The following is a 15,272-nucleotide window of genomic DNA, read 5'->3' on the forward strand; positions in this document are numbered from 1 at the left end:
TCTCGATAGGGAAACTATTACAATTTTTTAGAAAAATAGCAGCATTCTTGCATCTTAATGCTGCTATCAAAAAACGTAAACATTTCAAGTTATGTGCTTAAGTTAAAAAGCAATCTCATTGTTTGATCTTTGACATATTTACAGAAACTTTACTTGTGAAAATTATTTTCTGTTCTGAAGGAAGAACTCAGTATTCTGAAAACTTGGGTATAATGTTCATCCTTGTGCAACTATTGTTCTGCGGAATAACTCTTGATAGGGGAGCATGAAGATAATTCCATAGACATGCATATTTCATGTCGTATCTTGTACTATTGTTTTCTCTGTCTGTTAGATTTGTGTCCTATCTTTAAAAAAACAAGTTATTTAGCAATTTTCATTTTTAGTAGACAGATTTCTTAAGAGAAGCAAATGCCTTTTCTTCAAGTAAAAGATATCTGGTGTCTCGTTGCAAATGTTGATCTTTAGCATAGCTATCTTCATCTCTTTCTACAAGAACAACTTTTTGCTGTGTTGCTCCTTGTATCACATTAGGTACTTTAACAGCTTTGACCATGACTATGTGCTGTTTGCTTGTTTCTTTATTTTAAACAAGGTTTTCTTGATGTGTAAGAAAATCATGTAAAATTAGTTGGGTTGTAGAACATACATATCTTTTTTTCATGTGTATGTGTCTGAGCTTCCAAAAATACATTTCAGAATTTGGGGAACTTTGTTGGTATCTCCCCACTAGCAATCGAACCCCTCCCCAACAGGCACAGACTCCTCACACTTTGTTTATCCATCAGGTGACAGGATCCATGATGGTGAATGGGAAAGAGGAGGCGTTTTTGTGTTACTAGGCAAACCAGCATGTCAGGCATAAAGCAGCTTTACCAGTTTTCCAGTACTGGAGTTCTCCAGGCAAAGTTTAGGGGTTGGCTAGGCCAAATGTGGGCTGACTGCCCACACTCATAAAAAGTAGACATCTGTCCAGCCGACCCTTCAATTTCCAAAAGGTCAGTTCTGCCACTGCTCTTTGCTTTCATCTGCTCCTGCATTGGCGCTGGTCCAATTGAGCATTGTGGTGGGTGCAGCAGCGACAGACAACATTCCTTCTTCTATCTGAATATTTACTGCATTTATGCTTGTGCATATTTTAGATACATATGAGGCAGTTTACAATAATACCTGGATTTTTGTAGCAAGTTTGTTCACTGAGCTGTTAAAAATGATACTGAAATCTTCAAAAGGTGATACTTCAGAAATTTCAAGACTGGTAAATAAGATTACACTTCTGTATACATTAGATATACATTTTTGCTTTTGTTTAAAGCAGACTGCTAAAAAGGTTCAGTCAGACTGATAATTTGATGTAGTTTTGTCATATCCAGTGTCTGCAGTACTTTGACTTTCTTACTTTCTATAATGTTTTGTTAACTACTGATTCAAGCTTCGCAAAGACAACATATAAGTTTTTATATGCAATTCCTTGAGAGGGCTGAAAACATAGATTTACATCAATACAATATCTACAATACAATATCTTTATTTTGGTCTTTGACCAGTGTATTATTATTATTATTATTATTATTATTATTATTATTTTACACAGTCAGACAGGTGTTATTGACTGGTTTGTTTTATCCAGACATCGAGTCCTTCCCAAGGACCTGGGATGCCAGAATTTTATTGTCAATGTTGTTGCTGTTATAGATATTGTTGTACAATATAGGCTGTTCCCAGTAAAGCTGCTTTTTGTAATTGGCTGATGGTGATTTCTGTGGCCCCTATGGTGTTGAGGTGCTCTTCAAGGTCTTTTGGAACTGCACCCAGGGCACCAATTACCACTGGGATGCTTTTGGTCTTTTTCTGCCACAGCCTTTCAATTTTAATTTGTAGATCTTTGTATTTTGTGATTTTTTCTATTTCTTTTTCTTCTATTCTGCTATCCCCTGGTATTGCTATGTCGATTATTTTGACTTGTTTTTCTTTCTTCTCGACTACAGTGATATCTGGTGTATCGTGTGGCAGATGTTTGTCTGTTTGTAGTCGGAAGTCCCATAATATTTTTACATCTTCATTGTCTTCAACTTTTTCAATTTTATGGTCCCACCAATTTTTGGCTACAGGTAGCTTGTATTTTTTGCAGATGTTCCAGTGTATCATCCCTGCTACTTTGTCATGCCTTTGTTTGTAGTCAGTCTGTGCGATATTTTTACAACAGCTGATCAGGTGGTCCATGGTTTCATCTGCTTCTTTACAAAGGCGGCACTTGCTGTTTGTGGTTGATTTTTCGACTTTTGCTCTTATTGCATTTGTTCTTAGTGCCTGTTCTTGTGCAGCCAGTATTAAACCCTCTGTTTCTTTCTTCAAGTTGCCATTCTTAAGCCATTGCCGGGTCTTGGTGATGTCTGATTTTCCACTTATATTGTGCAAATATTGACCATGCAGGGGCTTATTTTTCCATTTTTCTGTTCGGTTCTTGACTTGTTCTTTCTTGTAGGCCTGCTTTCTTTCATTGGTGTTGAATAGTTTCGCATTATTGACCATTTGAAGTGCATCTTCTTCACTGTCCTTGATATATTCTTCAAGGCCTCTTTTCTCCTCCTCTACTGTTTGATGGACTTGCAGCATTCCTCTTCCACCTGAGCTGCGAGGGAGGTATAGCCTATCGACATCACTGCGGGGGTGCAGAGCATGATTGATGGTCATGATTTTCCTGGTCTTATGATCTAGCGTCTGTAGCTCTGCCTGGGTCCAGTCTATTATCCCTGCAGTGTATCTGATAACAGGTATAGCCCAGGTGTTTATGGCTTGTATGGTGTTCCCACCATTAAGTTTGGACTTTAGGATTTTTCTAACTCTCCTGATGTATTCACTTCCTATTTTTCTGTTAACTTCAGTGTGTGCAATGTTATCAGCCTGGAGAATGCCCAAGTATTTGTAATGTTCTTTCTCTTCCAGGTTCTTGATCTTGCTTCCATTGGGCAGTTCTATTCCTTCTGTTTTTCTTATTTTCCCTCTGTTCATCATTAATGCAGCACACTTGTCTAGTCCCAGCTCCATTGCTATATCGCTACTGAATATACGGACAGTGTTTAGCAGTGATTCGATTTCTGACTGGGACTTTCCATACAATTTCAGATCGTCCATGTACAACAGATGGTTGATTTGAATTGACGTTTTAGATGTTTGGTATCCGAGGCCTGTTTTGTTTAGTATTTGTGAAAGTGGGGCCATGGCGATTACAAACAACAGAGGGGATAGTGAGTCCCCTTGGAAAATGCCTCTTCTAATGCTAACCTGTTCAAGTGTCTCACCATTGATTGTTAACTGTGTACTCCACATGCTCATTGCTTTTTTTATGAATATCTGAATGTTTTTGCTGACACCAGTTGTTTCTAAACATTTTAGTATCCATCTGTGAGGCAATGAATCAAAGGCTTTCTTGTATTCAATCCATGCAACACTTAGATTTGTTTTTCTTCTCTTGCAATTTTCTAAAATCATTTTGTCAATCAGCAGCTGGTCTTTTGTGCCTCTGGTGTTTGGGCAATTTCCTTTCTGTTCAACTGGAAGCTGTTTGTTAGTTAATAAGTGTTGCATGACTTCATCTGCTACTATTCCAGTAAATAATTTGAACATGGTTGGCAGGCAGGTTATCGGTCTATAATTACTTGGAACTGCACCTTTTGCTGGGTCTTTCATGATGAGATGAGTGTTCCCAGTTGTTAGCCATTGTTCAATATCACTGCCTTGCAAAATGTGATTGAACTGTTTTGATAGTTGTTTATGAAGGCTTGTTAGGTGTTTAAGCCAAAAGCCATGCAGTTCATCGTCGCCTGGAGCAGTCCAATTTTTAATTTTCTTTGCTCTTTCACTTATTAATTCTGGTGTTATTATTAGATCTTGCATTTGTTGGTTACATTTTTGACCTCTTTCATCCAGCCTGCTTTTTTATTATAATCTATTGGATTGTCCCATCATTTCCCCCAAAATTTCACTGTTTCTTCTTTATTTGGTGTTTCTATGTTTCTTGCAGTTTCTCCTTCTATGCTTTGGTAGAAACATCTCTGATTCGACTGGAATTGGAGATTCTGCCTGTGTTGTGTAGTTCTGGCTTCATATCTGCTAATCTTCTTTGACACTGCTGTTATTTGCTGCTTTATTATTTCCAGGACTTCTCTAATTTTCCTTGAATCTAGGTGGTATTTTTGGATTAGATACTGTTTGGTGTCTTCATTCTTCAGCTTCTTGTCTTTCATATCTTTCAATTTACTAGCATCTGATCTAAGCCTAGAGATTTTATTTTCTAATCTAATCTTCCATTTAGGTGATGTACTACTTTCTTTTTTTACAGGTCCACTGATCTTATATCCAAGCTCTTGTGTTGTTGTTGCTGCACTGTACATTAGTTGGTTTGTTTCTTGCAAATTATTGGTTGTTATTTCTGTAAGTGCAGCATTGACATCTTTTAATGCCTGAGCGAGTTGTTTTTTGGCAACTGTTTTTAGAGCTGGAAGTCGAACCCTGGTGGTTGTTTGGTTCATATGCTCAGTTATTTTTTGCTTTAGTTCTTGTTGCTTTTCTGTTAAACGGCATTTGGGTTTTTGAGGTGAAGGCAAAGGGGAGGTTGCCTGGTTTTGATTTTGAAACAGTTCAGCAACAGTGACATCCTCTATTTTCAACACCTCCTCCACCTGCGCCTGAGCAACTTCTTCAATTGGTGGTAATTCTTCTTCCATATCTTGAGCCTGTGTTGCTCTTTGCAGTTCTTCCAGCTCAACTCCTGTGAATACTTTATTTCTTATTATGAATCTTCTCTGGTCTGCTAGCCTTTGTTCTGTTATTTCTGTATCTGGATGCTTCTCTTTCCAAATTTGGTACATTCTTTTTAAATAACCTCTCCTAGTTGGATTAGACTTGTAATAGCAGATCATTATTTCCTTGTTGGCATTTTTCATATATATTTTTTGGTTAAGCGACGTTTCTTCCAGTAACCTTGCAGTCTCCAGCCCTGGTTGCTCAACTGAAGATCCTGAGTCCTGTTGCCCACTTGCCACCAGATGTGTAGGAACTATAGCACCTGGTGCGGTCCTTGTTGACACGGGCGACGACCGATCCGGTATAAATTTATTAAAGTTACATCTCACCATATTGTTGATGGGAGAGGCACTCTTTGTCTGGCTCCTATGGTGAGACCTGTCCAGTATGGTTGGCTCTCTGGCATAGCTCTCACCTTCCTCAGAGCACACAAGCCCCACAACCATGCCAAGGTAGTGCCTCACATTATTATTATTATTATTATTATTATTATTATTTCTATACCGCCCTTCCAAAAATAGCTCAGGGCAGTTTACACCGAGAAATAATAAATAAATAAATAAATAAGATGGCTCCCTGTCCCCAAAGGGCTCACATTCTAAAAAGAAACATAAGATAGACACCAGCAACAGTCACTGGAAGTACTGTGCTGGGGGTGGATAGGGCCAGTTACTCTCCCCCTGCTAAATAAAGAGAATCACCACGTTAAAAGGTGCCTCTTTGCTCAGTTAGCAGGGGCTAGATGTAGATGTACAGTTTGTCTTAGTGAAGGGAGTGCAGTCTGGACTGGACTGAAGGGGCAGTGTGCAGTTATTTCACACCTAAATATGACGCTCTGACCACATTTAGACAATTCTCCAGACCACTGAAAATCATGAATGTAACCATGTGTGTTCCTCTCTTCTTCTCCATGTTTGTGATTTGGAGGGACTGCTAAATCCACAGTTGGTCATCTGGATGTTATGGCAAATGTGGTTTGATTTAAACTGTGTGTGCTAGAGAATGAATAAGAGGGAAGAGGGTACATTGCACACATGGTTCATTCATAATCCTTCCAAGTATGGTTTTGAACATTATCTGGATACAGATAAATATTGATACCTTAGTGTAGTCATTTGTGGTTGTCTGTCATATCCCATTTCCCCCCAATTTTCAGAACTGCTACTATGAAGGAACTCACTGGATTCCTGCTGGAATCTCAAATTACATATTCACTAACTTTATCAAGAAGAAACATCATTCAAGAAAAAAACATCATTCCCCCTCAAACAATAAATATTGGACTAACAACATCCACAATATGATAGCATTGAATGTTTTATATTTATTAAGGCTGTGCGGTTGTATCAGTCCGGCAGGCAGGTCGAACCCAGTATGCTCTCTATCAGGCATTACTTTCATGACAACAGGGACCCCCAACAGTCAGAACACTGACAGAGTCCCCCGCTGTCCTAATAGAAGTCCATCAGAGTTGTTCATTGCTCTGTATGGATCGCTCAAGCAGCAATCTTACTTTCCATTACTTCTGTTTAAAAGGTAGGGTTTTTCGTCTCTCAGTTCCGTTTTAGGTTCCCCAGTGGCATGGGACTTGTGGGATTCATAGCTTCTTCTTTTTTTGAAGAATGTAGTCATGGCAGAAAGTATGTGACATAACATCTATGTGAGAAAGAGAGAGAAAGGATTCCTGTTGTGTTTTTAGGTAAATTTAGAGGAAGGAATATATTAGATCTATTTTGGTTTTAATGATGAACTGAACTGCTTTATGAACTTTGGTTTCATAGGCAGCAGAGTAGTTTTCTCAGAGATCAGAGTAGTTCCTCCTTCACATTTCAATAGAACTTGACCTTTAAAATCTGCTTCTTTAAAAAAAATGGGGGGGGGGGGCTGGGAGCCAAAGATCCATTCTTTAGACACACCCAGGGTTTTGCATGCCTGTACCATGGTGGGATTTTTTAATTCTTTGAACCTTGGTAGAACAATATCTCTTAGAACAGAAGGGTATTGATCTATGTAAACAAAAACAAAAAACCCCCACCAGTTTTTTAAAATTCCTTTTTTTTCAAAGTGGTATTAAGGGTACTGTTCATGCAGCAATGCCTAAATTCCACCATGGATATATGAAACTAGATCACCATTCTTTAGATACTAACTATAAGATGGAGTTAGTACGAATGAAATAGATTAGTACATATTTTGAGGAATAAAATATAATACTAAAACATCATTGAATTATTTCATAAACTTTGGGTATTTCCAGCACTCAGTCTCTTTTTGTTGAAGATAACTAATATGACTGCATCCCACAATACACATGCTTAAGGTGATATACACTAGTCTGCATTGCATAAGAACATCCCTGCTAGATCAGGCCAAGGCCTATCTAGTCCAGCCTCCTGTTTCACACAGTGGCCCACCAGATGCCTCTGAGAAGCCACAGGCAAGAAGAGGTGAGGGCACGCTTTCTCGCTTTCTGTCCTGCAACTGATATTTAGAAACTGCAACTTGGACTGCAGGCTTACACTCATTCATGGTTTCTCCATTACTACATTATAGTCTGAGACTTTACTAGGGGCATTAACTAAATACAGTTTAGTGTAGTGATAATTACATTGCTTATTAAGGGTAAAGATCCTGCTGCTGTTTCTGAGCAAAGCAGGACAATTTGATTGTTGGCTTGAGTGCAGGCTGTTTTTATTTCGCTTGTTACTAAATGGTTATCATCTTCTCCAAGAAAAGTAGAAAACTAATGACCCTGAGCCAATGAAGAAAGCAGAATAGGAAAAAGATGGTACTTACAACCTACCATAAGTACAGCTTTTATATCAACTGAAGAACTTGTAGCACTTCTTTAGCATTTGAGAGAGGAGGAGAAACAGGGGCAGCCCAAGATGTCTGTGCATGCAAGGCAGGGCCTTAAATGCCACTGTAGCCTTGTTCACACACTATCCATCCCCTCAAACTGTGGCAATAGCGGTCACTGCTTGATTTTATGCACACACGTTCTTGCCTCAGCTGCTTTCTCTTCATTTTCAGTGGCAATAGCTGCTGCCATATGAAGTACGCCCACCACCACCTCGCTTGTGGTGGGCATACTTCATATGATGATTAAAAAGGAGGGGGAAGCACAAGAGGAAAGGGAGGTAGAATACTGGAAAAGCTGCCTTTCCAGTACTTAATTGCCTTTTGCTCATTTCCTCTTCCCCTATTCATAAGTAGCCTAGGGGCACATAAGGCAGGGGCGGAAGATGTTCCAGGTATAATGCATGCCTTGCATCAAGGCAGACAGTGGTGATGGCAAAGGGAAGTAGGTGAGCCATGGCTGTTGCATGATTTGGTGACAATGGGGGAACAGCAGACGGAGGTAGGTGAGGTGGTACTGGCACCCAATGATCTACTGCCTGAGCAACTGCCTCCCCACATGGAAGGTACTGCTATTCAGAAGAAATACACTTCTGACAACTAGCATGTCAGGGCCAGCCTATCCACTAGGTGGCTGTCTAGGGTGCCAATTTGGGGGCCGGGGAGGGTGCTGTTGCCCCCACCTCCCGTGAATAGCTGCCCTCTACATTGTGACTGGGGTGGGGAGGATTGTGAGGAAGGCAGATTATGCCTCTAAAAGTCTGTAAGACTGCCACTGTCTGCTGCTTAGCTTCACACAAAGTCCATGGGATGGCCACCACACACCCTGCCCCTCATCTGATCGATGCACATGTGTGACAGCCATTTGAGGGGTCAAGCCTTTCAATATCTTTGCTGGGCAGACCCTTTAAATGGCTGTCTTGCATGAGCAGTGAGGGCAGGGCATACAACAACCATGGGCTCTATGCCCATGGACAGAAATATGGGGCAGCAGGCAGTAGTGGTCTTGCAGATATTTCAAGGTGTAATCTGCTTTTCTTTTTGTACCCCTGCTACAGCCAGCACCAGCTGCCAAGTATGCCTTTGATGCCCCATTTGCACATTCAGTAAATAAATATATATATTCTGCATGTTACAGAATATAATTTTAGCTGAATGGGGGAGGGGCATATTAGTCATACTTTGTCTAGGGTACCAAAAATCCTAGGGGTGGCCCTGTATAGTATATTTTATCTGCTGTTTACCGGCTACTAAATACTGTTAAATAAAAATTATTGAAGCAGAGGTAACAAACTGAAAGAGGGTTTCAAATGTTACTAACAAGAGCTATAAAGGGAAGTGGTTTCTTTAATCTTTTTAAAGTTATAATTTTTCTGCTATTATTGTTCATTAGGAATAAACAATTCCTAATAAATTAATATCCTAGTTGCATAATGGGTTTCATAATTGGAGATAATTGGATCAGTTTGTGAGCAGAGTAATAATTTATTGTATTTACAACACCTGGGGCTTTTTAGTTTAGAAAAAAGACGACTGCGGGGAGACATGATAGAGGTCTATAAAATCATGCATGGTGTGGAGAAAGTGGAGAGAGAGAGGTTCTTTTCCCTTTCACACAACACTAGAACCAGGGGTCACTCCATGAAATTGATTGCCAGAAGGTCTAGGACCAACAAACGGAAGTACTTTTTCACACAACGCGTGATCCACTTGTGGAACTCTCTGCCACAGGATGTGGTGACAGCCAAAAACCTGGATGGCTTTAAGAGGGGTTTGGATGACTTCATGGAGCAGAGGTCTATCAATGGCTACTAGTCGGAGGGCTGTAGGCCACCTCCTGCCTCAAGGGCAGGGTGCCTCTGAGTACCAGTTGCAGGGGAGTAATGGCAGGTGAGAGGGCATGCCCTCAACTCCTGTCTGTGGCTTCCAGCGACATCTGGTGGGCCACTGTGTGAAACAGGATGCTGGACTAGATGGGCCTTGGGCCTGATCCAGCAGGGCTGTTCTTATGTTCTTATATATGTCCCTCTGAGTATAAAAACTGCACAACATCAAGAGCAAGAGGACTCACAGGATAGGATATTCCTATCCTGTGATGATGTCATCAGCCTAGAAGGAAAGCACCTTTATTTATTTTGTGAGGTTGGCATCCAAAGAGTTAATGTAATCATCAAATGCTTGTGAATTTAATGGAGGTTTATTTGTTTTCTTTGAAAAGCAGAACACTCCATGTTATAGCAGTTCCCTCAGATTCAAAAACATTTTGGGGTATGTCTGGGAGTGTTAATAAATTCAAGGCTATGAAGAAGCAGGTGCATGGTTCTTCTGGATAATTACCCCTCATATAATGTTGTGTATAGCAATAGTGAAGTCACTTGATATGTAAACAAGCTGACAAATAGGCCTATATAATTGAAGGGTCAAATGATGTGCATATCGCCCTTGGCCCTGTGTGGAAGTGCCCATTCCCACCACTTGCCGCCATGTAGAGCACTGGGAAGTTCCATGCCCTGTGCACACCTTGTGCTATCTGCATCTCCAGTTGCCTTTGAAAAGGTCCTCCCCAGTGCTGAGCACAGTATTGCTCTGCATGTGAACAGTCCAGTCTGTGCAGGTTTGCTGTAATGTGCACATACTTTAGCTTCAAATATTCAGAGCTGAGTAATTGCACAGGCCTGTTGACCAGAGATGTATGAGGAAGTTGCTATGGCTTCCCTACATTTAAACGAATAGATGTACATACAAGAAAATGCAAATGATCATACCCAACCTAAACAATTCACAGGTGATACAAATTAACTTTGTTCTAATGCATTTTGTGATGGTAAGAATTTAGCACCAGAGCTCTTTCAATAACTGGTAGTGAGTCAGGTTGTATTCCATTTTTCGTTAAGAGAGAGAGAGGAGAGTGTGTGTCTGCCTGCCTGCCTGCCTGCACGCGTGCGCGCGCACACACACACACACACCTATGTTAATAGATTTTATGTCATTTTTATCTCATTTGCCTCTTTTTATCACCAAACCATTTAATTACTTAGATTGTGATTCCCTTGGGGATAGAAAGTGCTAGATTCAGAATGTGGTGGGGGCAGGAGGACTGCTGTAAACTGCTCTCAACTATCTCATCATAGACCAGGATATAAATCTTAACAGATAAGTGTATGAATGTGTCCTAGCATTGCTCAACTCCTGGCCTCCAGCCAGCCAGACCTGTTTTCTGATGGGAAACAGGCTGGTCCATGTGGTGGCAGCTTATCGCTTTCTGGGGTGGTGACAGTACCCAGTTTGGCACTGTTGGTGGGCTGCTGTGAGTTTTGGCCATCGCTTGAGAGGAAGGCAGGACATCAGAAAGCCAGTCTTGATGCTCTGCCAGTGCCAGTAGAAGGGAGGAGATTCAGTAGATATCTGGGACATAGCAAGATATGATGGCCCTGGCCAAGAAAAGGAATGGGTTACATACAGGTGAAACTCAAAAAATAAGAATATCGTGCAAAAGTTCATTAATTTCAGTAATGCAAATTAAAAGGTGAAACTGATATATGAGATAGACGCATTACATGCAAAGCGAGATAAGTCAAGCCTTAATTTGTTATAATCGTGATGATCATGGCGTACAGCTCATGAGAACCCCAAATCCACAATCCCAGAAAATTAGAATATTGTGAAAAGGTTCAACAGTCTAGGCTCCAGGTGTCCCACTCCAATCAGCTAATCAATCCATAACACCTGCAAAGGGTTCCTGAGCCTTTAAATGGTCTCTCAGTTTGGTTCATTAGGAATCACAATCATGGGAAAGACTGCTGACTTGACAGTTGTGCAGAAAACCATCATTGACACCCTCCATAAGGAGGGAAAGCCTCAAAAGGTAATTGCAAAAGAAGTTGGATGTTCCCAAAGTGCTGTATCAAAGCACATTAATAGAAAGTTGTGTGGAAGAAAAAGGTGCACAAGCAGCAGGGATGATCGCAGCCTGGAGAGGATTGTCAGGAAAAGGCCATTCAAAAGTGTTGGGGACTTTTACAAGGAGTGGACTGAGGCTGGAGTTAGTGCATCAAGAGCCACCACACACAGACGGATCCTGGACATGGGCTTCAAATGTCGTATTCCTCTTGTCAAGCCGCTCCTGAACAACAAACAACGTCAGAAGCGTCTTACCTGGGCTCAAGAAAAAAAGAACTGGTCTGTTGCTCAGTGGTCCAAAGTCCTCTTTTCTGATGAGAGCAACTTTTGCATCTCATTTGGAAACCAAGGACCCAGAGTCTGGAGGAAGAATGGAGAGGCACACAATGCAAGATGCTTGAAGTCCAGTGTGAAGTTTCCACAGTCTGTGTTGATTTGGGGAGCCATGTCATCTGCTGGTGTTGGTCCACTGTGCTTCATTAAGTCCAGGGTCAACGCAGCCGTATATCAGGAGATTTTGGAGCACTTCATGCTTCCTTCCGCAGACGAGCTGTATGGGGATTCTGACTTCATTTTCCAGCAGGACTTGGCACCTGCCCACACTGCCAAAAGTACCAAAACCTGGTTCCATGACCATGGGATTACTATGCTTGATTGGCCAGCAAACTCACCTGACCTGAACCCCATAGAGAATCTATGGGGCATTGCCAAGAGAAGGATGAGAGACATGAGACCAAACAATGCAGAAGAGCTGAAGGCCACTATTGAAGCATCCTGGTCTTCCATAACACCTCAGCAGTGCCACAGGCTGACAGCATCCATGCCACGCCGCATTGAGGCAGTAATTGCTGCAAAAGGGGCCCAAACCAAGTACTGAATACATATGCATGCTTATACTTTTCAGAGGTCTGATATTGTTCTATTCTTCAATCCTTGTCTTCTTGGTTCCATGTAATATTCTAATTTTCTGGGATTGTGGATTTGGGGTTTTCATGAGCTGTACGCCATGATCATCACAATTATAACAAATTAAGGCTTGACTTATCTTGCTTTGCATGTAATGCGTCTATCTCATATATCAGTTTCACCTTTTAATTTGCATTACTGAAATTAATGAACTTTTGCACGATATTCTAATTTTTCGAGTTTCACCTTTAGATGTGGGGAGAATGGTGGCCTATTTAGGGGAGAGGAATGTTAATTACGAAGTGGCATGTGGGTGAATTGTGGCTGAGGACCTGGGCTCCCAGTGAAGGGCCAGGTTTACAAGGTAGTTCAGGGCTGCACAACTTCCAGCTGTGGTTGGGCTACGGTTCCCATCACCCCTGGCTATTGGTTATTGTGGCTGGGGATTATGTAGTCAGACAGCAGCTGGAGGGCCAAAGTTGTGCATCCTTCTGATAGCTTATCCCTAGGAGGAGGCTCTTGATACTTTTCATCCCCTCTGCTGCATATGGAAGAAAGTAAGGGGGAAATTATGCCTCTGAGGAGACTGATACAAATGAACATGAAGCATTGACACTTGGCTGCATGATGATAAATGCAAACCAAAAATGATGCTGGCATATCTAGTTTTCATACTACAAAAGGATCAAGTTAAGTTCAAATATGTCACCTTCAGCATGAAGGATATAGCCATATGCCTAAATGATGCGTTTCTCCAATAAGAACAAGCAATACATTTTGGTAGATGACTTGCACATCTCTATTTATGCCTGTAAAAAATTGCTGATTGTGCAGCAATTACACCTTTAGTAAACTGAAACATTGGGACATACACATGTGGACAAATGCATTGGTACCCCTTCACGAAAAAAGAAGAACCCACAATTGTCTCTGCAATAACTTGAAACTGACAAAAGTAATTGGCACCCATCATTGTTTATTCCGCATTTAACAAAAGTCAGACTTTGCTTTAGAGTTTTGATGCAACAGAATATTTCAAATAATAACTCAAATGAAAATGGTGTGGACAAAAATGATGGAACCCTTAACCTAATATTTTGTTGCACAACCTTCAGAGGCAATCACTGCAAACAAGCGATTCCTGTAGCTCTCAGTGAGACTTCTGCACCTGTCAACTGGTAGTTTGGCCCATTCTTCCTGAGCAAACTACTCCAGCTGTGTCAGGTTTGAAGGGTGCCTTCTCCAGACTGCATGTTTCAGTTCTTTCCATAGATGTTCAATAGGATTCAAATCAGGGCTCATAGAAGGCCACTTCAGAATAGTCCAATGTTTTGTCCTTAGCCATTCTTGGGTGCTTTTAGCTGTGTGTTTTGGGTCATTATTCTGTTGGAAGATCCATGACCTGTGACTGAGACAGAGCTTTCTGACACTGGGTAGTACATTTCACTCCAGAATGTCTTGATAGTCTTGAGAGTTTATTGTTCCCTGCACAGACTCAAGCCATTCCGTGCCAGACTCAGAAAAGCAGTCCTAAAACATAACCGAGCCTCCTCCATGTTTCACAGTAGGTATGGTGTTCTTTTCTTTGAAAGCTTCATTTTTTCGTCTGTGGACATAGAGCTGATGTGACTTGCCAAAAAGCTCCAGTTTTGTCTCATCTATCCAAAGGACATTTTTTCCAGAAGCATTGTGGCTTGTCAATATGCGTTTTAGCAAATTCCAGCCTGGCTTTTTTATGTTTTTCTTTCAACAGTGGAGTTCTCCTAGGTCTTCTTCCATTGAGCCCACTGTCACTCAAAAAGCGACGGATGGTGTGATCAGACACTGATGGACCTTGACTTTGGAGTTCAGCTTATCTCTTTGGAAGTTGTCCTTGGCTTTTTGTCTATCATTCTCACTGTCCTTCTGCAAACAAGCCCATTCTGGGGTTGATTTTCCTCTTGCGGCCACTTCCAGGGAGGTTGGCTACAGTCCCTTGGACCTTGAACTTCTTAATAATATTAGCAACTGTTGTCACAGGAACATCAAACTGCTTGGAGATGGTCTTATAGCCTTTGCCTTTGTCTATAATTTTCTTTCTCATCTCCTCAGACAACTCTCTCCTTTGCTTTCTCTGGTCCATGTTCATAGGGGGACACACGATGATACCAAACAGCAGAGTGACTACTTTTCTCCATTTCAATAGGCTGAATGACTGATTGCACGATTGGAAACATGTGTGATTAAAGAAAACAGCTAAATTGAAAAATCACTCTAATCCAATTATTTATGATCTTTTCTATGGGTACCAACAAATGTGTCCAGGCCACTTTTGAATAACTTTGTAGAATAAGCAATACTTTATCACTTTTCACACTTGCTTTGCTTTACCCGAAGACACATCAAAGGCATGTAGGTATACATGGGGCAATTGCCTTTCATTTAATCGCTTTTCAGGAGGCACAAAACACTTTTTCAATGAGCTGTAAGGGTACCAACAAATTTGTTGACGTGTGTATTTTACTCGACCCTTACCCGTCATTGACATGGGGAATCAAAGTGAATGATCTTGGCAACAACTTTTTAAAAAGAAGATATTGTGAATTTTATAGGCACACTGTTCTCATCTGGATGAGCATTGTGCATGGCCAACTTATGGCCATTTATATCTTCACATATAAATCTGGGTGTAGATACCATCCTGTCTGTCACCAGTTGCACGACCCAGGTTAATACAATGCAACACATGTTTATAATAAATTGGTATGCTTTTGCTACTAAAATGAAATTTGCATTTCAGACACCCAAAACTTGTAATACAA

The 15,272-nt window shown here is 41.0% G+C and overlaps 1 protein-coding gene across 9 annotated transcripts in view; it reads left to right on the forward strand.

Moving 5' to 3' along the window:
* The window catches only part of IQSEC1 (IQ motif and Sec7 domain ArfGEF 1), a 595,321-nt gene that overhangs the window by 104,944 nt on the left and 475,105 nt on the right, over nt 1-15,272 (forward strand). The gene's annotated exons all lie outside the window — the stretch shown is intronic.

Source organism: Hemicordylus capensis, chromosome 2 (assembly GCF_027244095.1).
Source record: "Hemicordylus capensis ecotype Gifberg chromosome 2, rHemCap1.1.pri, whole genome shotgun sequence".
NCBI lineage: Eukaryota > Metazoa > Chordata > Lepidosauria > Squamata > Cordylidae > Hemicordylus > Hemicordylus capensis.